Source organism: Neofelis nebulosa, chromosome 6, assembly GCF_028018385.1.
Source record: "Neofelis nebulosa isolate mNeoNeb1 chromosome 6, mNeoNeb1.pri, whole genome shotgun sequence".
Classification (NCBI taxonomy): Eukaryota; Metazoa; Chordata; class Mammalia; order Carnivora; family Felidae; genus Neofelis; species Neofelis nebulosa.
In genome coordinates this window covers 148404024-148427634 of record NC_080787.1, presented here as the reverse complement: position 1 = coordinate 148427634, position 23611 = coordinate 148404024, and the positions used below count along the sequence as shown (strand labels likewise).

At 43.9% G+C, this 23611-nt stretch overlaps 1 protein-coding gene across 6 annotated transcripts in view; it reads left to right on the top strand.

Annotated features, from left to right (window-relative positions):
• Positions 1-23611, top strand: part of AGPAT4 (1-acylglycerol-3-phosphate O-acyltransferase 4) — a 128153-nt gene that overhangs the window by 1214 nt on the left and 103328 nt on the right. The gene's annotated exons all lie outside the window — the stretch shown is intronic.

Below are 23611 nucleotides of genomic sequence, written 5' to 3'. Positions count from 1 at the left end.
TTTGGATTTTTTTGGTTTTGTTTTTGTTTTTCTTTGCACATCTTCCTTATGTGGATCACCTGTGCCATCCGCTCTCATTAAGGTCAGGGTCCGTAGACCTCGTTTTCAAAACCGGGAAAGCATTAACCCATCTATGATTACGAGGCAAACGTCTGCAGTTGGAGAAAAGTATCCTGAGAGGAGGGAGAAAGTGTGTGTGTGTGTGTGTGTGTGTGTGTGTGTGTGTGTGTGTGTGTGTGTGTGTGTGTGTGTGTAGGTGGGCAAGGATCAAAGTCCTAAGTTAAAGCTACTGAATCTTCTCATCCTTTATGGGGAGAAAAAGAATTGATTTTCAGGAAAAGTATAGAATACAAGAGAAAAGTATCATCTCTCTGGTAATAAGCAAAGTCAAATATGATTAGAATCAAGGACATGTCTGCTAGAAAGTCCAAATGGGCCTGTTAACAGGTGAGAGTCTTTTATTCAGTAAGTGTGAGGAAATATCTGATAACGGACACTATTTTCTTAATGGGCATAATCCCGAATTACAAGTTAGCCTTTATAAGATAGATCAATAGTCGTCTCATTCTCGATTCTTAAAATTATCTGTAATTTTAAATAAAGACTTGTGAAGGTCGCTCAGCCCTCCGAGTCCCTTCTCGTTCCTGAAACCAAAAACATTACTCAGAAACCTCAGGCTAACCCCTCAGCATGGAAGCAGGAAGAAGGGGTGGTTTTAATGAGGTTCTGTTTGCAGAGATCCTGACCTAAACATGCCATTATCTGGGACTTCTAAAACTTACTATAATGCAAGAGGTCTCAAGTATTTCAGATACAAAAGGGACCTGAAAATGAGGACTGCATGGCATGGCACGAGGCTAGCCAGAACCAAATGGAGTTAAAGCCAAGAGAACTAGTTAAAGAGCAAAAAGCAAAGTGTCGTTGAAAAGAATCTGCCTCTCACTTTGAAAAGCGCCTGTTGGCACACCTGAGCACTTGAGTTGTGGGTTTTCCGATGCTCGCAAAGAGCGTGGAAAGCAGTCTTGCTAAGTTACTGTTTTCCTAGTCTGAAAATGGTCCTCAGGGATGTAGATTTCCCCCTTGACCCCGCAAAGCAGATGGATGGTGTGTGAGTCAGAGTCTGTGATGGGGGGCGCTCTGGAGTTTCCAGACCTAGCAGTTTCACAACAAAAAGCCTTCCGGCATGGAGTCCAGAGGGCAAGAATCGTTGGGAAGCACAGCCAGAAATAAATAAATAAATAAATACTGTCCTATAAATGGACCCTGAGCAGAGCTTAAAAACATAATAATAGCCCTGACCTGGGGAAGGTCAGGGAGGCTATAGAGCAAAGCAAATTCAGGACGCCATGAAAGAGGCTGAATAGAGTTGGTTGGTTCCAAGGAAAGACCTTTTGACATTGGCGTCAGTTGCCGCTGAGTGGGGGCCTCACTCCAAGGCTCTGAACTGGGTGCCGTGAAACTGCGAAGAAAAGAGAAGTTGTGGTCTGGGCTCCCGAGTTAAAAATCAAATTAAAAGTTAAAAATCAAGTGAAAAACCCAAGTTAAAACCAAACAGGTGTGAATGACGTGTGCGGATGTGCAGAGGGCTGGAGGGCAGGAGACCAGGCAGGAGGGAGGTGAGAGAGAGCAGACGTGGTTAGTCTGAGAAGACTATGACCGGGAAGAGGATGTGATGGTTGGAAGGAGAAGAGACAGACAAGTCAAGGGGAATAAGACAACGTTGTCCCAGCTAACAGGGGTGGGTGGTAGGAGATGGTTCTCAGTTCTTGTCCCAAGTGGGGAGAAGTCTGTCTTTAGTGTGGGAATAGAGCAGGTATACCCTGTGCTGGTGGATATAGATTCAGGGGCAGAATTTTGTCTAAACCAGAGCAAGAAAGACTGGTAGAAGAAAGATGATGTGAGTAGGTGGTGGAATCATACCTCATCCAATGATTGTTGAGTTGAAGCTCAAGAAGTGAAGGCCAGACTTCAATCAAGTAAGAGATTTGGGACAGGGAGCCCCACATGCCCCTGTGACATCATCCTAATAATACCTACCCTTGCCATCGCTTTGAATTGTGGGATGGTCAGATGAGCGTGGGGCCAACTTAACTACATTTTGTGCAGTCTGCCATATTCTCAAAAGGAGGTCTAACGAGTTATGTGAAGACTCTACATTCACAGTTCTAAATGGTTTTTAATACCTAAATGTGTAGAGAGACCTATGTGATCAAGCCTGCTTAGTAATCATCCAACACTACCCGGAGCGTGGGCAACTCTAATTCAGTAGTCTTCGTCCAAGACAGAATCCGTTTGGAAATCAAGTTTTGGAACTCTGAAATTTGGCTTAATGTACGGACCAGGGAAAACCACGGCTAAGGCTGTGGGAAAGAGCAAGCTCAAATCAGGGACTCATTCTTTTAACAATATGCATTGTGCGTCTATTGTCTGTCGAGTGCTATGGACACAACTGTGAGCAAAACTGGATACAGAGTAAACGGCCACAGTTTTCAAATATCTGAAGCCTTTTCCAGGGAGATAATGTGACTTGCTGATCTCCATTTTCTTCTAATGACTGAGTAAGAGGAAATGTCTTAAAACGAGCAGTTTTTGGTGAGCATTACCATGGGATGATCTGTCTAACCTATGTCTCCTCCATTTTTCAAGACACACTCTTGTTCCACCAAAGATTTTCTACCTGTTTTTGATTTTGTCTTCATTTTGTTACTCTAGTTGGGTTTGTTCCACTTCTTCCTTTGATCCTAAATCCTACTTTTCAGTCACCCTTCATTCATCCCTTTATACATTCATGCTTACATCATCCATCCACCCATCCATTACTCACTCACTCAACAAATGATATTGACTATCATGTGTCAGGCACTGTAAATGATGGATATAGCCATAAATAGGAAACTGTTTCTCTCCTAAATAAGCTCAGGAACTAACGGGGAGAGAAATGTGGAAACAGCCCCTTAAGCCAGAGGGTGTTATCTTTGAGAGATGCATTTATTGGCTAATGGTGCCGCATTCTTGTTTCATTGAACAAATTTATACGTAGATTGTGCTGGGCAGAGAATTGAAAGAATGGTTAGCTGTTGACCATTGTCCATGTTAAAGTTTTCTTGTATCTTTCACACTGGTTGAGCTTATGGCTGGTGTCAGTAAACATTTGTTGATTAATGAAATGGGAAGAGGTAGGATTTCTGACCCAGGAGCCATAGAGGAATAGAGTCCAGAAGACTTACATGTTCTCTTTCTGAAAAGTACAAACTAAGCCTTAATCTCTCAAAGTTCCCTCGTAGCGAGTTACTTGTAGACTTCCATGGGACTATAGCTCCCTCCAGATGCACTCAATGTATAGCATTTTTAAAAGAGAAATTCCCCCTTCATCAAAATTATATGCCCAGTGGTTTACCAGAGAGCCTCTTGGCATTTAGAGCTAGGTTTCCCATAACATTGCAAGTCTAAGTCTCCTTCCTACAAACCCTAGATTTAGGTTTCAGCACCTTAAATCTAAATATCCAAAATACAGAATGTTAAAACTTTGTTGGAGTACTCCTGTTTATATTTCCTGAGGTCATGAAGCTCCTCTTAGAATTGTTTTGTGCCCACTTGATTTCCTACCTTCATCATGGAATTTATATGGGCAACCTAAAAAAGTTCTTCTGGAACACCACCCTCCTCTGCTTGTCAGACCTTCAGAGAAAACATTTAGCAAGTTCCCCTTCTTAGTTATTTTGATCTCATATGAGGTCAGCTTCTTCCTCCAGCATGAAGTTGTTGCAGAGTTCCAGATAATTCTGGTTGGCATAGATCTCTCCCTTCTGAATTTGGGTTGTACATAGTAGCTATTTCATGGTCATTTCTATGTGGGCTCCTACAAGAGAAGAGGCCACATTTTGGACTTCCTAGGAGTCTGAAGCTGATCACTAAAATTTCTGCAGAAGGTTATCGCTCAGTCTGGGGGATGACAGGTAACTTGCAGAAGCCATCAGAGATGTTGAGGTGACTGGCCAACCTGTAGGCTCTCTGAGAACGCTTATAGCCCACCTTCACGAGGACTTCCTGTGTCTATTACAGAGACCTCCCATGTATCAATTCACTTGATCCTTCTAACAAACCAAGCAGGTAAAAGTTTTCTTACTTTCCATTTTACAGATATAGAAGGCAAAGATTAGTGAGTTATTCACCTGGTTTCATAATAAGTAACAGAGCTAAGATTTGAACCAAGACCATAGCTTTCCCGAGCCCAGCTTGGAACCACTGTGCCCTCCGTATGGCTGGTTGGCATTGTATCCATCTGTCTGTGCCCAGGGCCAGCGCGGTGCTGCATGCTGAACAGACACGCAGCAAACATCTCTGACATAATCATCAGATCTCCACCATGCAGACCTTCCCCTGTATCCCTTTCGTCTTAGTTTTTGGGAGCTGCAGAAATACTGGAAGAGAGAGCAGTGGTTTTGAACTTGGGGAAAAACCAGTAGCAGAATGTATAAGTCACGCTACTGTGGTTTTCAAGGAGCTTGGCTGTTCTGGTTTAGCCAGGGAAGTGATCTGGTGGGGAAGGGGAAGGGCCCTGTTGCTAAAATATCTGAACGACAGTGCACGGCATCACATCAAATTAAATAGGAACTGTTCTCAAAACACATTTTTAACCAAGGGTTGAACTTTGCTTAGAAATTGCTCTTAAGGACACCTGTGGTGGCTTCTTGAAAGGCTCCCAAGGCTGTGGGTGGAGAGTCCGACTCTCTTTTCTGCTGTTGATTGCCAACAAATCTATCACCGAGTGTAAAGGCAGAGTGTCATCTGGGAAGACATTGCCTGTGCTGATCTCAGACAAACTTTGAAATAAGACCTGGTGAAATGAATTGATGGGGAGGGAAATTTGGTCTTTTTCCCATCTCCATCGGCTCCCTCGTGAGCTGTCACCTCTCTGTGGGCAGAGGTTAACCCAGGCTGATGAAATTTCAAAGTGCTTCTTCCCAGAATGCTGCCGCTCTCAGCACACAATCAGTGCAGTCCCCGAACCTTCCTACTGGGACCAGCTCATGCCCCCCTTTTCTTTCTTCTGCTGTGGGGAAGGGCAGGTTGCATGGAGATATGGCGACAGCTTCTTTCCCCAAATGTGCACCACCCTTTGGGTCTATCTCTCAAACTTCTGGCCTCTGTTTTCCTCCATCCCATCATACGTGCTTTAGAAAACTCACTCGAGATGCCATTATGTTATATGACAATTCAGTCTTTATGGTTCTATCCTTTTTATTTTTTTCAGTTTTTTTTAAGTTTACTTATTTATTTTGAGAGAGAGAGAGAGAGAGAGAGAGCATGAGTAGGGGAGGTACAGACAGAGGGAGAGAGAGAGAATCCCAGGCAGGCTCTGCACTGTCAGCACAGAGCCCGATGTGGGGCTCAAACACATGAACTGTGAGATCGTGACCTGAGCTGAGACCAAGAGTCAGATGCTGAACCCACTGAGCCACCCAGTCGCCCCTTTATGGTTCTATCCTAATGACTGCACTGGGTGCTTCCCGGTGGACTGGGGTTTTCTAACTGCACTGTTTCTTGCACAGAGTAGTGTCTGGCATTGAATGGGTACTGTAGCCTAGAGAAAGGTGGGCGCAAGGAGTCAGGGGTCAGATGGCCCCCGCCAGGACTTCCCAGGCTGACTTTCCTTGAGGACCAATTCTCAACCTGGGCACTGTTGACATTTTGGGCCAAGTCATTCCTTGTTGTGGGGCCTTGCTGTGCACTGCGGGATGTTTGCATGCCAGTAGTCACCTCCCCACCCCAGGAGTGACAGCCAGAAACATTCCAGACTTTGTTAAATGTACTCTGGCAGGGCGGAGTTACCTGCCATTGGGAACTCTAGGGAACTCTTACATCTGACACTCAGAAACCCGGTTAGCTGGCTGGTGATCTAAGAGAACTCATCTCTCAGGACTAACTTGCACTCACCAGCTTTATAACAATGGCCGCAACCAAAGGGGCAATTCGCTCATTTAAATCAATTGATAGGAATTGAAAAATAATAAGAACACAGGTGTAAGCACAAAATAATCAAATGTGGCCCCCTACCCAGGATTCCATTTAGGTCGCCCCTACCCCTCAGCTGGCTGAGTCCGGGGTGGGCAGGGGGGCTAAACTTTGGGTGGGACAACCCACTCCCCAGTCCCGGTGGGATGGATTAACATACGTAAGGAAAGAGTTGTGAGAACAGCTCGGTATTCCTGACTTCGGGTGAGTCTGCTGGGATTTACTGATTAATTCCCAGTTTCTAGGCCAACCAGTGTGCTCCCCACCCAGGTCTCCCTCTTTTTATTTGCCTCTTAGTGCCCACCTCCAATTCTGTAGGCATTTCAAGCCTCTCCTGCCTTCTCACTGAAGCCAGAGGGTCACTTTTATTGCTGGTCCTGGGACCAGCTCCTACTTCAGGTAAACCCCCCCTCCCCCCACCCCACCTCGGCATCCCCAAGGCTCCCCAACGGCTCCCCAGCAGCTCTCCAGCCCGGTGCCGGCAACGCTAGGCGTCTAGTCTGTCCAGGTGTTGTGTCTGCCCTTCTCCTCCCTTCTTCCTTCCAGGACCAGAAGGATGGGCGTGGCAGGGGGGTGGGGTCTATTCTTCCAAACTCCCACACAATTCCAGAACCTTCTCACAGCATTCCTTCCTGAACCCTTGTCTCCAGCCTATGGTTGGCCGAGCACTGAAGGTACAGTGATGAGCCAGACGGAGTCTGCCCATGGGGATAAGACAGACTATTAAAAGCACTGCATACACTTGCATGATGTGCTCTCTCCCGTAACGTCCCTGGATCTTCTTTCAGGGTTAAAGGACCTTCCATAGCTTCAAAATGAGCAGAGATTCTACATCTTAACCCCTGAATCATGTGGAAATTTAAGAAGTTACTTAAGACCAAATAATCTAATGAAAGTTTTGTGGTGTCACTAAAATCCTCATTTGGCCTCCATTTCTAGCAGAATAATAGGGTTAAAGTTTAAGTAGGGGAAAGAGGGAGAAAGGACTGCAGAGATATTTTAAATGTGCCTGATTGTTTTAATTATTTATATTGGGTCCAATTTTAGCTAGATTGAGATTTCATCCCCCCTCCCCTTCTTCCACTCCTTCTGTCTTCTCAAACGGTTGAATCTGTGATTTGCCTTTAAGACAGTCTGGTCTTGGGGTGCCTGGGTGGCGCAGTCGGTTAAGCGTCCGACTTCAGCCAGGTCACGATCTCGCGGTCAGTGAGTTCGAGCCCCGCGTCGGGCTCTGGGCTGATGGCTCGGAGCCTGGAGCCTGCTTCCGATTCTGTGTCTCCCTCTCTCTCTGCCCCTCCCCCGTTCATGCTCTGTCTCTCTCTGTCCCAAAAAAATAAATAAAAAACGTTTTAAAAAAAAAAAAAAAAAAAAAAAAAAAAAGACAGTCTGGTCTTAACAGCTTCCCCTCCGGCCTGGTTCCCCAGAGAAGATGTACCTGTCTTGAACATGTGCTTAGCCAGGCTGGGATCTAGTTGTTCCCTGTGGGTGTTGGGCAAGCATTGAGTTGCAATTTCCCAAGAACGGTTATGCTATGTGGCACACCCTGCCTGCCTCTCTGGGTAGGGAGAGGATTAGCAGGTGGGGAGTCAAGGTGTCCAGTCCTTGTCAAAGGCCACAGGAATATTTCATTAGCGAGAATCTGGTGACTGTCCCGCCTCCTTCCCTAGACACTTTCTGCTGGGCCACAGAGACTGGGGGTCTTTTCGGGACAATGAGAAGCAGCATGGCACAAGGGAGGACCAGGGCAGGGTAGCAAAGCCTGGGTTGGGGCCCCAGTCCTAGCCACCTGCTTCCTTTCAGTGGGACCTTGGGCTTCTTGAAACTAGGAGCTGTCTCTTGGTGGGTACTGTCCCTGGCACCGGGAGGTAGCCTCACATGTCCTGTGGCCTCATTTCTCAGTCTGGTCAGGGAGGAGTCCAGGCGTAGACACAAACATCTTCAACCACCCACAGGTTGGGGTCCTATTGGGGAGTGTGCCAGCAATTGTGCTGAGCTGCGGGAGAGACTGGGCCCAGGTCACCCAGGCATCCGTTTTGCGGAAGATCTAAAACTTATTTTACTTAAAAAAAGACAACAAAGATAGATGTGCCATGATATAACACACAACATTTACATGAATTTTTAACACAAAACACGCTTGATTGTTTGGACGGCTTTAGGCCATAGCTCCAGACCTTTTGGAGTTAGCTTCCTCTGCTAAAGGGAACATTTCTGCAGAAACTTCTAGAGTGCTGAGTCGGATGATCTCTAAGTGACTTTGTGGGAAGGAAGAGTCGATATATTGTGCTGTCCCTTCCAATGCCTTTCCTCTTTACCACTGTCACTAAATGAGGAGTCTTGGGGATGGGATGGGGTGGGGGGAAGCAGGGTTTGAGTCATCTCTGAGAACTGGCCTGCCTTGACTCTGTTTTCTCCTCTCTCTGTTCCTGATGGTATAACTGATGGGGGTTGCTTGGGTCTCTTTTTGGCTCTGGTCACCCACCACCCACCTTTTTTGGCCTTTCCTCCCTTCTACTGGAATAACCCCATCTCTGGATTAGCACAGTGCCTTGTTCTGTTCTTTCTAATGTCTCTTCCTCTCCCATTGCCTTGACTATCTCTCGAATAAGGAGTTACTTTAACTCCTACTGCCTGCAGCTATCTTTTATCTTATTGTCAGTTTATGATACATTACTTCCCATCCTCATAAGTATTTCTTTCATTGGGATTATCTTTTGAAATTTGGACGAAACAGGCAAGTAAAATTTGCCGATTCTAATCCCAACAAGCTGTCATAAAGGTACCCATTACTCCATGCTCTCCAGTGGGGAGAAAAATAACCTAAGTCAAACCTCTGTAAATAAGAAGGCTGGATAGACCTTGTTGTAATAGAGGGAAAGAGGAGAACCCGACACCTAACTACCCTCAATAAACCACTTTTTTTCCCTTTCCAGTTAAACTTTGTTGGAGGAAAAAAAAAATTCTGAACTGTGGACTTTGCCCAGGCATAAGCAAACCATGTTTTATTTGGTATATTCGAGAATAATAAGGAAGAAGGGTCGACCTCGTGTGTGTGTGTGTGTGTGTGTGTGTGTGTGTGTCCGTACTCTTCTTAAAACCGTGTTATTAGGCCACCTGGCTGGCTTGGTTGGTAGAGCGTGTGACTCTTGATCTCAGGGTCAGGAGCTCGAGCCCCACATTGGTTGTAGAAATTACTTAAGTAAATAAAGCCATATACTTAAGCATAGATATGCTGTGTCACTTGGCCCAACATTTCACTGAAAATGCGAATAACGCTGTGAAATTATTAGGCTGCTGTGATGTCTGCACATAAGAAGTCTTACCACATATTCCAGTGCAATGTATATTTGCATATTTGTGTGACACAGGATGGTGCGACCTGCATTATGGTGTGGAGCCTGTTGAAAGTAGAGAAAAGGTACTCTGTGACCACAGGGGTTTATTATCTAATTTAGTTTAAACCAGCAAGTCTGCCAAAGTGCATTCCATTTAGGAGATGGTAGAATATCTACTTGGGGACGGATTCGACCATGTGGAGCCAGCCCCAAATCTGTAGTGGGAAATAATTATTGTCAAAAGCCTATGTACTTTATGAGGCCAGATCTGACTTTACCCTGAACCTACGGCGTGTATAATACCGAAATTACTGGCTTAACAAGGGTGGTCACCTGTTTGCCTGCGTAAATTGTGAAAAAGCAACCACGATAGCAAGGTAGGAAAAGAAGGAATGGTCGACTGAAAAAACTTGTCCGGGGGCGTCTGGGTGGCTCAGTCGGTTAAGCGTCCGACTTCGGCTCACGTCGTGATCTCACAGTTTGTGGGTTCGAGCCCCGCGTCGGGCTCTGGGCTGATGGCTCGGAGCCTGGAGCCTGCTTCCGATTCTGTGTCTCCCTCTCTCTCTGCCCCTCCCCAGCTCACACTTTGTCTCTCTCTCTCTCTCTTAAAAATAAATAAACATTAAAAAAAATTTTTTTTAAATCGTCCATGGTTGAGACACACTCACGTCCGGCAGAACCGAGGTCCTGAGCCATTGGCGTGGTATCTAACCTACTCCATTTACTAAGGGAGGAGAGTCCAGATGCTAGTGGAAGAGAAGTTGCCATCAAAAACAAAGAACGGTTTTGGCAACTTTAGTTCTAAATTTTCGCTTTGCCGAAAATTATTTTCACTCAAAAAGAAAGTTGTCCCTGGTTCACAGGGGTGACGAAGCTGATGGCTACACGTAAAGTCCAGGAGGCCAGCTGCCTGCCCTTGGGCCGTAGCCCTCCTGCGCGGAAGCCGAGCTCTGAGCTGGCCATCCAGGTCCAGATGGAGTCTCCTGGAGCGTCTGCTCCCTGTTCTCAGTCTCCTTCCAACCTCAGACTCCAGTGGAAGGAAAGGAATCAAAGGAAGAAAGGGTGAGCCTCCGTGGAGCTGGCCTGCTGACCTGGCAGGCTCGGTCTTTGATGCAGAGGCAGAGTTGGGGACGCAGCCACAGATGGCACGGAGGGAAGACGTGGCTCCAGCCAGCTACATCTCACTCCCTGTACTCCTGTCCCCAGGCCTCCGTGCCAGAGCCTTGCCCACGTTCTCAACCTTGCCTGCCTGTTAGAATTGCCTGCCTTGGACCAGGTGCTTGAGTCTCTGGTTCCTCAATTTAAAAAAAAAAAAAAAAGTTTTCTAGGTGATTCTGAGGGGCTGGGAGAACAGGAGCCGGGTGACGGAAAGAGGGTGGCTAGTAAGACAGTGACTGGGCAAACAGAAACCAGAACCAGGAGACAAGCAATGGGGATGATGATGATAGCCACATTTACGGTTATCATGCGCCAGGCAGGGTTCCAGAAACAGCTAATCTTCACCATGACCCCGTGAAGTAGGACCTACTGTCTCCATCTTACCGATGAGGAAACTGAGGTTAAGTAATCTGCCCGGGGTCGTGGAGCCCGTAAAGGCAAAGCAGGTCTTTGGCTCTTGAGTCCCTGCCCTGGTGTTAAGGCTGATAACTTTCCATGACACAGCCTCTTCAGATACTCAGTCTGCAAGGTTCCGTGTTACAAGAGTGCAGCAAGGAGCTCAGAGCCTACTTCGTAACTAAAACAAAAGGAATAAAGCGGATGAAACCAGTTGCAGGAAATCCCCTCATCCCTGATTTTGTTTTGCCTTGTGTTTTGTCCGGCACCTCTTGGATTTCACTTTAATGTGGTGGTAGAAAGTCATAGCAGAAAGAGTCGGGAAGGTTCTATCATCTCTGACTGACATATGTTCCTAGGATGGAGATAGAGTTACATGACTGAGTTTTCCCACGTCAAATACAGCTTGGTGGCATTACATTATCAGCTGGAGCGATGGAAAGTAAAATGTCCCACCTGCCTGTATGAAGGCTGCTTCACTACGAGGATGCCCCGATCTGGGTGCTGTGTCACAGCTCCATTCCACTGACATTGTGTCAGGTTATTCATATGCGGTGAGCAGGGTGTTTGTCTGGACCAGTGTGGTGGATGTGACTGACCATTGAAGTCATTCACGTCATGAATCTTTGCTAAGCACCTGCCACGGCCGGGTCCACGCGCTGGACACCATGGATACAGACGAAAGCACTTTTGCTCCTAAGGAATTCAGGCTGTAGGACGGCAGACAGATACACAAAGGAAAACATTCATTGATGTTACACGGCCTTGGTACTGTGCTGAACCTTTTACATCACTTCCCCAGGCAGTAAGTAATCTTTACCATGCAAGGGTTAAGTTCTTGAATCCTGAACTTCACAGCCAAGTTAGAGGGGACCCTGAGAAGACAGGGAAAAGGGCATGTCTCGGTTTGGGGGAGGGCAGCTGGGTGGTACAGGCTAGGGCAGGGTTTGGAAAGATGAGCACACGCCGGGCAAGTCAACTGGGGGAGGGGGAAGGGAGGGCAGCAGGCAGATGGGACAGACTCGGAGTGCAGAAGTGGGACAGTGAGCCCTGCTGGGGCAAAATGACCACTGAGGTGTGCCCTCTAGGAAAACCGTCCTGACCTCCTCACTGCCCTGCCCGCCCTCACTTTTTATTCTAAAAACACACTGCATTTTGGGAGGGTAGCTGTTATCATTTAAATTTCTCTCCTCCTCCTTCCCTACTGTGTAGCCAGCTCCTGGATGCCATGGGGCGTTTCCACTCCCCTGGGTGGTGCCTCAGTAAATATTGGGGAAGGAGTGACAGGCATCCTCCGGGGAGGGGTCCTTACAGGGGGAGCCTCTCTCACCAACCCCCCCCCACCCCCCACCGATGATGCTGCCAGTTTTATTGCAGCCTGAACCACATCAGAGCAACAAGCTGCCGGGCCAGCAGGGCTTCTGTCGGAGGCACTGAACCTCTTTCCCCAGGAGATGTTTCTGTCGTTAGAGGATGCAGTTCAGCGGCAGCCCCAAACACACGCAGTGCCCCGTGGCCGTGGAAGTCCTCCCGTGGTGGCCCGTGCGGGTCCCAGTGTGTGAACTGTAACGTCGCACAGAACCTCCCGCTTGGTATGAGCTCTGCGCTCACGGTCTTGAAATTCTTCCTAAATTCTGACCAAGGGGCCCTACGCTCTCATTTTGCACCGGGCCCTGAAAATGATCTAGTCCCTACGGCGGCGTTGAGTCTAGAGAGGTTTATTGGGTGTTCGTGAATGCCAGGGAGTCTGGTGGGGCTATAGTTCTGCCCTCACTGCGGACAGCTGTTCAAAAGCAAGACTGTGTGAGACAAGACGGCCACATAAAGATACGTCCGTGACCACCAGCAGCTCAGGGCATGGATGCCACTGCCAGCGTCAGTGAGGCCATCTCGGAGTAGGAAGGATGGTGTGTTTGTTGGGCAAAGCTTGTGGTAAAATTGTTCCCACACATTGTTTACCTCTGGCCATGTGATTAAATTTTCAACCGAATCTTCCTGAAACTCAGTCTGAAGAATGGCTCTCTGTTGATGGTGTTTCCATGGTTTTTTTGGGGGGGGAAATAGAACCATCTTCCAACATACGAAGATGCCAAAATCCAAGGCCAGAGTTGCCTCAACTAAGAGAAATCATTTCTGGTGATCGTGAGAGATTATTGCTCTCCTGTGCCCGTTTAAGTGTGTGTGTGTGTGTGTTTTCTGTATTTTGGTTGCCTTTCTGACTCGAGACCTGAATAAAAAATATATGTTTCAAGTTTTCTGTGAAAAACATCAACTTTATATTCGGTAGAAAATAACTTTTTAAAAAACAAAATTCTAAAAATTAATATGTAGATACTTTCAGGTGTTTGGAGATTCTGCTCACCCTGTTTATGGGAAATCTGTTTTCAAATGGGGAAGGATAGAAGAACGGAAAGGTGGGATTGCTGCCATTTTGAATTCTTTCAGTTATTCCAGCCAAGACAAATCACTTTTTAAGGAATGGAGAGAATTTACAGTTTTCATCTCTGAATTGCCATTCTCACTCTTGGCGATCTCGTGGGGAAATTGGAAAAGTATCATACGACTGGAGACAAGTGAAATTCCCTGTTTGCAAAAGCTGGGAAACATAAATACTGGGGCCTTTATTCTGGTATGCAGGACTTGGCCCCAAATATTTCAGTTCATTAACTAATAAATAATCACATGGAGCCAGCATCCACTGTAGCTAAATTCTGTTGAGTTGACTTAACCTAATGTTTTCATTGGTACCATTATTGGGTGGGTCAATGGGGAAAATGCCAGAGCAAAGGTGTTATCTTTATTTAAGTAAAACTGTAACAGAATGTACCCATATGCTTTTATGTATATGACAGGGCAGCTGGGGGAAGGAAGACCAGCTGGACTCATAGCTAATGAAACAATGAAACAGGCATGTTTTTATTTCCACTATGAAACAGAAGATGGAACTCATGCTGTCTTTCCTCTTTTCTATTTTACATCTCTTTCTCATTCATTCCTGCCTACATTCCTTTTTAACTTTCACGAAGACAGTTCATTGAAACTGACTCCTCCTATTCAAAGGATCAGCCTATCGTTCTTTTCTATTGTTAGGAATTTGACCACTTTTTACAATTCTTCCATTCATTCATGTAATTGTTGGATGGCTTTTTTGAGACATACTTTACATATCATAAAATTCATCCATTTTAAGTGTGTAGTTCAATGAGATGGTAAATGTATCCTGTTTTGCAATGGTCACCATTGTGTAATGGTCATTCATCACAGAGCCTTTTTTTGTCACCCTCAGCAAGTGCCTTGTTCCGATGGGATCCTCACTTGCACCTATAGCCCCGGGTGATCAGCAGTCCATTTTCTGTCTCTACAGTTTTGCCTTTTATGGGAGCTGCCTATCAATGGAATAACTCAACATGTAGTGTTTTGTGTCTGGTTTCTTTCATTTAGCATAGTTTTTCTGAGACCTGTCCATGTGTTGCATGGGTCAATCGTTTGTTCCTCTGTTTTGCTAAGCAGTAGTCCATTGGATGGACTAACCACATCTTGTTTATTCATTCACCTGGTGATGGATGTATGGTTTTCAACATCCATCCAGGTTTAAGTTTACTGCTTTTTTTTAAAAAAAAATTAATATTTATTTATTTATTTTGAGAGGCAGAGAGAGTGAGCATGTGAACAGGGGAAGGGCAGAGAGAGAGGGAGGGGGAGAGAGAGAGAGAGAGAGAGAGAGAGAGAGAGAATCCCAAGCAGGCTCCACCCTGTCAGCACAGAGCCCCATGTGGAGCTCGAACTCATGAACCATGAGATCATGACCTGAGCTGAAACCAAGAGTCAGACTCGTAATTGACTGAGCCACCCAGGTGCCCCAGTAAGTTTACTGCTTTTATTCCTGATTCAAAGTACAGGTTGGAAATAAGTCCCATTTTCTTTACTGCTTCATCCCTATCCCCAGAATCCCATTTGAGGGACACGAACATTCACAGAAGGGCTTGGAGGAAGAGTGAGGAGAGCTGCCCCCACCGTCCCCGGCCACAGTGTCTTTCTCTCAGACTATGCAGCAGGTGCTTCGACTTGGACGCTGTAGGTTGATCAAGCTAACAGCTCTGATCTGGGGGAAAGAGCAGGTCTCTCAGATCTAAAACTGGACAACAGGGAATATAAATTCCTGACTCCTGTCGTGGCTCATTTGTCTCCCACCCCCAAAAATGTAAAAATGTCCATGTTGCCAGACTGATGAACCCACTTTTCCCCACTCAATTATTTACCGCCCCATGGATTTCATCGCTTAAGTGAAGCTTTCGACAGTTCACCGAATTCCATTTACGAATTCTTTCTGTAAGCGTCCGTTCTGCCCTGGCTCCTGGGGGGATGGGGTGAGCCCCCAGACGTCAGTCCTGCCTCCCAGGGTTGTGCTCCAGAGAAGCTTTGTCAGCTTCTGCTCTGTTTGGGCATCAAAGGGTAACTGACCTGGTAACACTAGTAAAATTTCTTTCGCATATTTGAGCCCTGAAATTTCATCAGATTTAATCACCATGAGTCTGCTGTAGCAAATACAGCCTATCACGTCTTTGGGTGGGTAGCATTGAAAGCGATGACAGGATTCAATGTCAGGTGTTCAAAACTTCTGACCCGCAGAAGATTTTCTCTGGATCTTAAGCCCAAAGCCTAATTATCCTACGTGGTGGCAATGGCTTCTGTGGTCTTGCATGCCTAGGGCTGATTTCCCGTCACTCTTTGTAGTATATTCAGAGTTGTGCAATCATCACCACTATCTACCCTTAGAGGATTTCATCACTGAAAAAAAAGAAAAAAAAAAAACCCAAAACCCATACCCATAGGCTGTCACTTCTCCTCTCCAGCCCTGGACAACTACTAGTCTACTTTCTGTCTCTACAGATTTGCCTCTTCTGGATATCTCCTATAAACGGATCCAGATGATATGTGGTCTTCTGTGACCGGTTTCTTTCACTTGGTCTAATGTTTTTGAGGTTCCCCCATGTTGTAGCATGTATCAGTAATTCGTTCTTTTTTGTGACTGAATAATATTCTATTGTGTGGATACACAGCCTGTTGTTTATCTGTGCGTCAGCTGATGGACATTAGGGCTGTTTCCATCTTTTAGCTTTCACGAACAATGTTGCTATGAGCATTCACATACAGATTTGGGGTGTCCGATTTTGGTTGGAGCGCATATCTAGGACTGGAATTCTTGGGTCATATGGTAACTATTTAACATCTGGGAAACTAGAGGCACCTGGGTGGTTCCGTCAGTTGAGTGTCTGACTCTTGATCTCGGCACAGGTCGTGATCTCAGAGGTTTGTGAGATAGGGCCCCCCATCGGGCTATGTGCTGTCGGTGTGGGGACTGCTTGGGATCGCTCTCTCCCTCTCTCTGCTCCCCTCTCTCAAAATAAATAAATAAACTTTTTAAAAAATATTTGAAACAAAAACATCTGGGGAACTTGAGCTCGGTGTTTTCATTCACTGCCTAAAATCTTCTCTGAGGCCAAGGAAACTGAGGCTTTGCAGAGATGTCTCAGACTTTCAAATCAAGCCCCTTTGCTAGTCAGGCCTATCTGAAAATGATATTATTGAACTGATGCAGGAGAATTTTATGCATGAGATGCCACAGGAAAGAAACGAAGAAGGAACTATCAGAAGGGCTCTTGGTTCAACTCACGTAGTGGTAATTACATGGGGTTTTATGACAGGGAACCAGGGCTGTGTCCTGTCTGACCTGATGTATCTCTGTACTGCCCTCAAAACAGTAAAAATGGTTTCTTGGGTGTGTTTAGCACCGTGTCCCTTTTTCTTTCTTTCTTTCTTTCTTTCTTTCTTTCTTTCTTTCTTTCTTTCTTTCTTTCTTTCTTTCTTTCTTTCCTTCTCTCCTTATTTTTGTTTTATTTTTACTTTTATTTTAAGTGGACTCCACGTCCAATGTGGGACTTGAACAGACGACCCTGAAATCAAGACTAGCGTGCTCTACCGACTAAGCCAGCCAGGTGCCCCAGTGGGTGCCTTTTTCTAACAGTTTTAAGACACTAGCTTTTTTTTTTTTTTTTTTTTTGCATCCAGGCATTGTATTTCCAGAGCTCTCCACTCTGCCAGGATTTGCTTTCTTAGAAACTAGGAAGTTCTGTGAAGAGCGTTATCTGAAACCCAGAAGCACTTGCTTTCAGTATTGAATCCATTTTTTGTTCTCCCATTTGAGCCAGTATTTACTGATCTTTAAGAATTAAATTACTGTTAGACTAAAGCTTAGATCAAGGATTAAAAGAGTAAGTCTCCCAGCAGTAAACCATTTGCTAAACTATACTTCTGCCCATGGGGAGGACCAGTTGAAATGGTAACTTGAGGTTTTGTAAGAATGTATTTCCCCCATATTTCTTGATATTTAGTTATTACTCTGTAAGAAGAGTGATGGAGATATAAAGAGCATAACTATGAAAAAAGGCAGCCAATGAATTGTACATATATAAAAATCACTTTAATATTTTGTAGCGTTTTAAACAAATTGTCTTATTTTTCATCCCCAGTAGTTTTGTGAGGTAGGTTGATGGGAATGACCGAAAAGGAAACTGAGGGAGCAAACTAAACAAGTTGTAGAACTTCCCTGAGCCTCCATTACCTTATCTATATGGGTACATGGATAAATCACAGAACATTATCAATCCCAAGTGATATACAACATACTTAAGTAATCTGAAAAATGCGGTGCAAAAGTTTGAGCTCTTTTTTTTTAAACTAAAATACATTGCCTAAAATAAAATAAAATACATTACCCAAGTGGGGTAGTGCATTACCCCAATACCCTTCTACCAGGGGTATTTACCAGCATCAAGAAGAAAATTACTATTTTCCATTATCTCTAACTCAGAACATCCTTCTGGAGTGTTAATTGTCCAACCATTTTAAAAAGCCATTTGTTGGGGCGCCTGGGTGGCGCAGTCGGTTAAGCGTCTGACTTCAGCTCAGGTCACCATCTCGCGGTCCGTGAGTTTGAGCCCCGCGTCGGGCTCTGGGCTGATGACTCAGAGCCTGGAGCCTGCTTCCAATTCTGTGTCTCCTTCTCTCTCTGCCCCTCCCCCCTTCATGCTCTGTCTCTCTCTGTCTCAAAAATAAATAAAAACGTTAAAAAAAAAAAAAAGCCATTTGTTGATATCTCGGAAAGCTGGAAGGGCACTGTCCGAATAATGCAGCAATTCCAACTCCAGTGGTCATTAACACGTCGTCTAGAATAGAGAAAAAAAACTGGAAATACCCTAAGTGTTCATCAGTGTGATAATACATTAATATTTGGTGTAGTCACAGAAAAGAATACTTTTCTGCACTTAAAACGACGAAACTACATGCATAAAATTTCAAAAAAAATAGTGTGAGTGTAGAAAGGAAATCACAGAAGGATTCAAATATTATTTTCACACCTCTTTACAACTCAAAAATTATGGATTGTTTGTGAATACAGATATATCCAGTAGAAGAATAGACACATGGAAGAAAACACGAATTTCAATCTCAGATTGGGGAAGTGGTTTCAGTATCTACACTATGTTATTTCCTTAAAAAAAAAAAAAATCAAATGTGACTAAATATCAATGAGGTAAAACATTTCGGACGTTTTGTATATTTAAAATATTTCAGAAATTGGTGTGCCCGGATCACTCAGTCGATGGAGTGACCTACTCTTGATTTCAGCTCAGGTCATGATCCCAGGGTGGTGGGGTCGAGTCCAGCTCTGGGCTGAGTGCAGAGCCTGCTTGGGATTCTCTCTTTCTCTCCCTCCCTCTCTCTCTGTCTCTCTCTCTCTCTCCCTCCCTCTACCCTTCTCTCCCCTGCTTGAACTCTCTCTTCTCTCTCTCAAAAAAAAATTTTTTTTTTCAGAAATTAAAAAACGTTTGATGGCTTATCATCCAGACTATTTCCTAAGCATAGAGATAACACTTTTCTTGTCTCACAAAAGTTAGCTCCTGTGCTGGGCATGTTTTTGTTGACTTTGCATATTGTAAACGTCTTTTGTCACTAAATATACATTCTCATTGTTTTTTTTTCCCTGTGCCTCATAAGTCTTACTGTTACAATTTAATTATTTACTCAGAGAAGAATGTTTAGAACAAACAAAATTGCTGGTGCTTCCTGTTAATATTTTTCAATTATTTTCTACTTATTTATTTGTAATTCGAAATTATTTCTAATCCGCCTAAGATATATTTGGTTTCTGACACTGAAGGAGCTCATAACCTAAAAAGCAGAGGTGAAATTAAAGTCTGTTTTAATTAGGGCACAAAGAACCCATGGAGTTTCCTAAGGAATTCCTCAAATTTGGGAAGTCAGTATGGAACTTTAGTTTACTATGACCAAAAATAACAATTAATCAAACAAGTGCCTGGCTTGGAAAGAGGATTCGCCCATCCTCGGGCGACCCAAACTCTGTCACTGGCTGTTGCCCATGACTCCCTTCAGTTTTTCCTGTTTCCCAGATGCCCTGTGGTTTGCCTGTGTCCCAGGATGTTCTGTGGGTTCCCTGTGCCCCAGGATGCTTTGCGGTTTACTTGTGTCTCTGGTCTCCCTTTTGTACTGTGTCCTAGGCTGTCAGTCCTTCAGCAGGAAGTGGCCCAGAGGCCTTGTGAGGCTTTACTGTCCCCTCTATTCCTGGATGCATTCCTGATGTGGGTTCTGGAGATGCACCAGTTAAGACCACGACCTAAACTCCCTGCTGTGCTAGGGTTTCCATTCCCTAATCTCTAATGGTAGTGTGTCTCTTTACAAATCTAAACAATTTGCCTCTCTGCTTTTGTTTTTTCTTCCTTCCACAGAATCTATCGTATAGGTAGCTAAGTATATCAGAACTGGCAGTGCCCTTACAGGTAGTGAGAGTACTTCTTGGGTCTTTGGATGGGCAAAGGAAGGCCCAGGCAGTGGCTTCTGCATTCACCTTGGTTCCCCTCACTCCCAGCTGAGGTTATGTCGGCATGAGTGTAGTTCCAAGGTACAGCTTCATGATTTCCTATGGATTTTTAACTAGTGATTGAAAAAAGGCTGGTCTGTGACTCAGTAACAGTTGCTGCCTCTGAGAGAGGAAAATAGCATCTGGTGGCAGGGCCAGGAAGAAAGAGCACTCAGGGCTTTGTCCCTACCCCCCAGTGACGTGATGGGGCCAGTCACCTGACTGTCTCGATGGCCAATGTTTCATCTAGAAAATGAGTAGTCGGAGTATTGACCCCTGCAGTCTCTTTTTATTGGTATTTAATAGATGAAATTATAGTATGAATTAATGGAATAGGAAGGGTCTTTCAATAAGTGCCTTGGATACAACTGGTGAAATATTTGGAAAGAGACCCACTTAGATCTTCATGGACTATCATAGCCCAAAATAAATGTCAGCTATAGATTAACCAGTTAAAAATAAAATTAATTCTGGACCATAATATTTAAATAAAAATTCTAATAAGCATTAAAAAATAAAAAATAAAATAAATTAATCCTGGAAAAACAGTGACATGTGTTTTGTGCCGTTTGAAAAGTGAGGGTAGAAGGACAAACTTTCTAAGTGTAAACTTTATGAAAGAAATCACTGTTCTTCACAATAATTTAAAGCCCCAATGAGCTAAAAATAGAAGCCAACTAGAAAAATGGTCATTCTAAATGGAATAGGAAGATGTTATTCTCCTTAATAGATGAAAAGCTCTTAAAAATCAATATGCAAGAGATAAATGGGCAAAAAATTAAAAGGCAAGTCATGAAGAAAAAGCCATAGTTTAATAAATGTTAAAGAATATCCAGCTTTACTTGTCACTCCAAAAATTAAAACAATGTGACACACTTTTAATGTATGAAGAGCAAGTCTGGTTTTTGTTGTTTTTAGATGAGAATTTTTATTGTTGACATAAATGTGATAAAATGGGTATTTTTGTATTTTGCTGCTAAGAACATAAGTAACCACAAAACTTTTGGAAAATGATTTGGCAATATTTGCCAGATACCTTAAACTTTTATTCCTTGAACCCAGATATCCTATATGTTCTAAAGACCTAACTCAAGGTTCAGAAGAAAAGTTATGCCTGAAATTATTAATCATGGCTTTAGTATTAAAAAGGCAAAAAGAAGTCTAAATATACAACGATGAGGCAGTAAGGTAATAATCATGATGTGCCCAGTATAAGTACTAGACGAGTTATACTGTGATATTTGGACACATTGAAAATGATCTCACTAAAGCTTAACAAAAGGGCATATAAAACTGATTCGACCTAAGAGTTCAACATATTTAAAAACAAAAAAGGCGTCTGCCTTTTTATGGTAAGTTCTACCTAACAAAGAGAAAAAGAAAAAAGGAAAAAAGCCTATGCATTCACCAAAGACTGAAAGAAAATAAACCAAAATGTCAGTGACAGTTTTAGGTGCTAAAATTTCTACATTTTAGAACTTGACAAATTTTTATATAATGAATGTGAATTACTGTTATAATGGAGGAGAATAATCTTTAAAAATATCCATGACTATGGCTTAGTGACTTGCATAGAGCATATAGTTTCCTTTACTTTTATCAGATTTGTATTTTAATAGAAGAGTTTTTGTTTAAAAAAAACAAAACAAAACCAGTCCGCTCTGGTCCCCAACCAACATCTGAGCTCCCCTACTGGAGTTCAAGTAGGTAATTTGCTTTCATTTTGAGTTATTTTCATGTCAGTTTGATATATTGCCTCATGCAATTTTAGCATTTGTAAAAGAGAATTCTATGCTTGTTACACACGATTTGATGGGTTAGGGAGCAATCATGGGGGGTTATCTGCATGGCTTTTGCAAGGAGAATAAATTGTTGGGTCATCTGACCTGTGCTTAATTTAATGGGAAAGAAACCTAGGACTTTATCAGTTCATGCTTTCGCTTTTGCACTTTGCTTCTGACGATCCGGAGTTATTGGTATAAAGATTAAATTATATTAGATCGTCTAGAAATTCCGATTGAGTCACCATTTATGGTGTATCTACTTATTCTGTAAGAAGTGGAAGGGGTGGGGGCGCCTGGGTGGCTCAGTTGGTTAAGCGGCCGACTTCGGCTCAGGTCATGATCTCGTGGTCTGTGAGTTTGAGCCCTGCGTCGGGCTCTGTGCTGACAGCTCAGAGCCTAGAGCCTGTTTCAGATTCTGTGTCTCCCTCTCTCTGACCCTCCCCCGTTCATGCTCTGTCTCTGTCTCAAAAATAAATAAATGTTAAAAAAAAAAAAATTAAAAAAAATTAAAAAAAAAAAAAAAAAAAAAGGGAAGGGGTGGAGGTTCCTCCTGAGCCTGGAAATATTACTCTTTAGTTTTATTTTAAAGTTTAGTTTTATTGTGTTTAGTTTTTTTGTGTTTAGTTTTATTGTAAAAAGCTTTAGTTTATTGTGCACAGTGCTGACCCACATAAGACACAGAGAGGGGTTCTGTAACAATCCCCTGTGCTTACCTTCAGAAGTCTAATGCAGTGGTATAAAGTTATAACAATAAATACGAATCAATGAATTTCTAACTGAATGGATGAATGAGTAGCTTTGTGGACAACCTAATGCATGAATGGAGTTATCAATGGACTGATGAATGTTTGCACGGGTCCAAGAATATCTGTCCTGGATTCTACTGAACAGAAGTTGAAAAGAACATACCTGCTTTCACGAAGCATCCTCTGTTCCGGAGCTTTGTGACAAAAGGAGAAAAAGAAAGGGAGAGAGAGGAGGCCCACTTCATGTTTTATCACTGCTGTTATTAATGAAACTTTTCGAGGAATAGCCAGTCTGTAATGACCTCAAAAGCATTGTTCCTGTCTGAGTACTTCAATATTCTGTGGTCATATTTCAGACCTATCTAGAAACAAGGATACTGTAAGTCAACTTATTTTGGGCCCTCACAGCCAGCATTTTTGTCTTCAATAAATGATTCATGTCAGGAAAGCATTTAAGTGCTTTTGTTTTCTAATAAGTCCCTCTTCGGGTCCATTATGCATGAATCCAGTCGGGGAAATTGCCTGGGTTCATTGACATCACTTTATGAAAATCAAAGAAATGAAAGATTTAAAATCCAGCCTTATTGATCTCCCACCTTCCACACACTTCTTACCAGAAAAGAAGAGTTGGCCACAACAGGGCCTCCAAGAACTCAAAGGTCAAGGGTGCTTAACCAACAGTGAGGAACCCGCCAGAGAAAAGAGCCCATTTACTGGTGTCTGAGACACAGAAGAAAAAGGCCACTTGCTTATTTTGCCCGGAGTTACCGCCTCTGAGCAGACCCTCACAGAACCTACCCACCTTGAAATAAGCCCCATTGATCCTGACAGAACGAGTGGAGGGCTTCTTCCAAGCTCAACTCCCTGGTAGGGACCCCAGGGCATTAATGCTATGGCAGTTCCTATGAATCAGAAGCACTGTGGTTGACAGCATGTAGACTAGTGTCCCCATTTCCCATTTTCTGAGCCACACAATTGGGTTTGACAGAGCCTTTGCTCATCCCTTACCTCACTGAACTCTCCCACCACCCTTCTACGTGGCCAGTGAATCTGTCATATTCAATTGACAGATGACCAAGCTGAAATTCCTGGAGGCCAATGGCCAGGTTGATGCAGACACACAGACGGCCAAGAGTCAAATCCAGACCCGAGTCAATACTGGTGCTTCCCTTTCTGTACTTATGTTGTGGACCACTGGTAGAGTCATGATTTCTACCTTCCCAAAGAGAATTCTAGTCT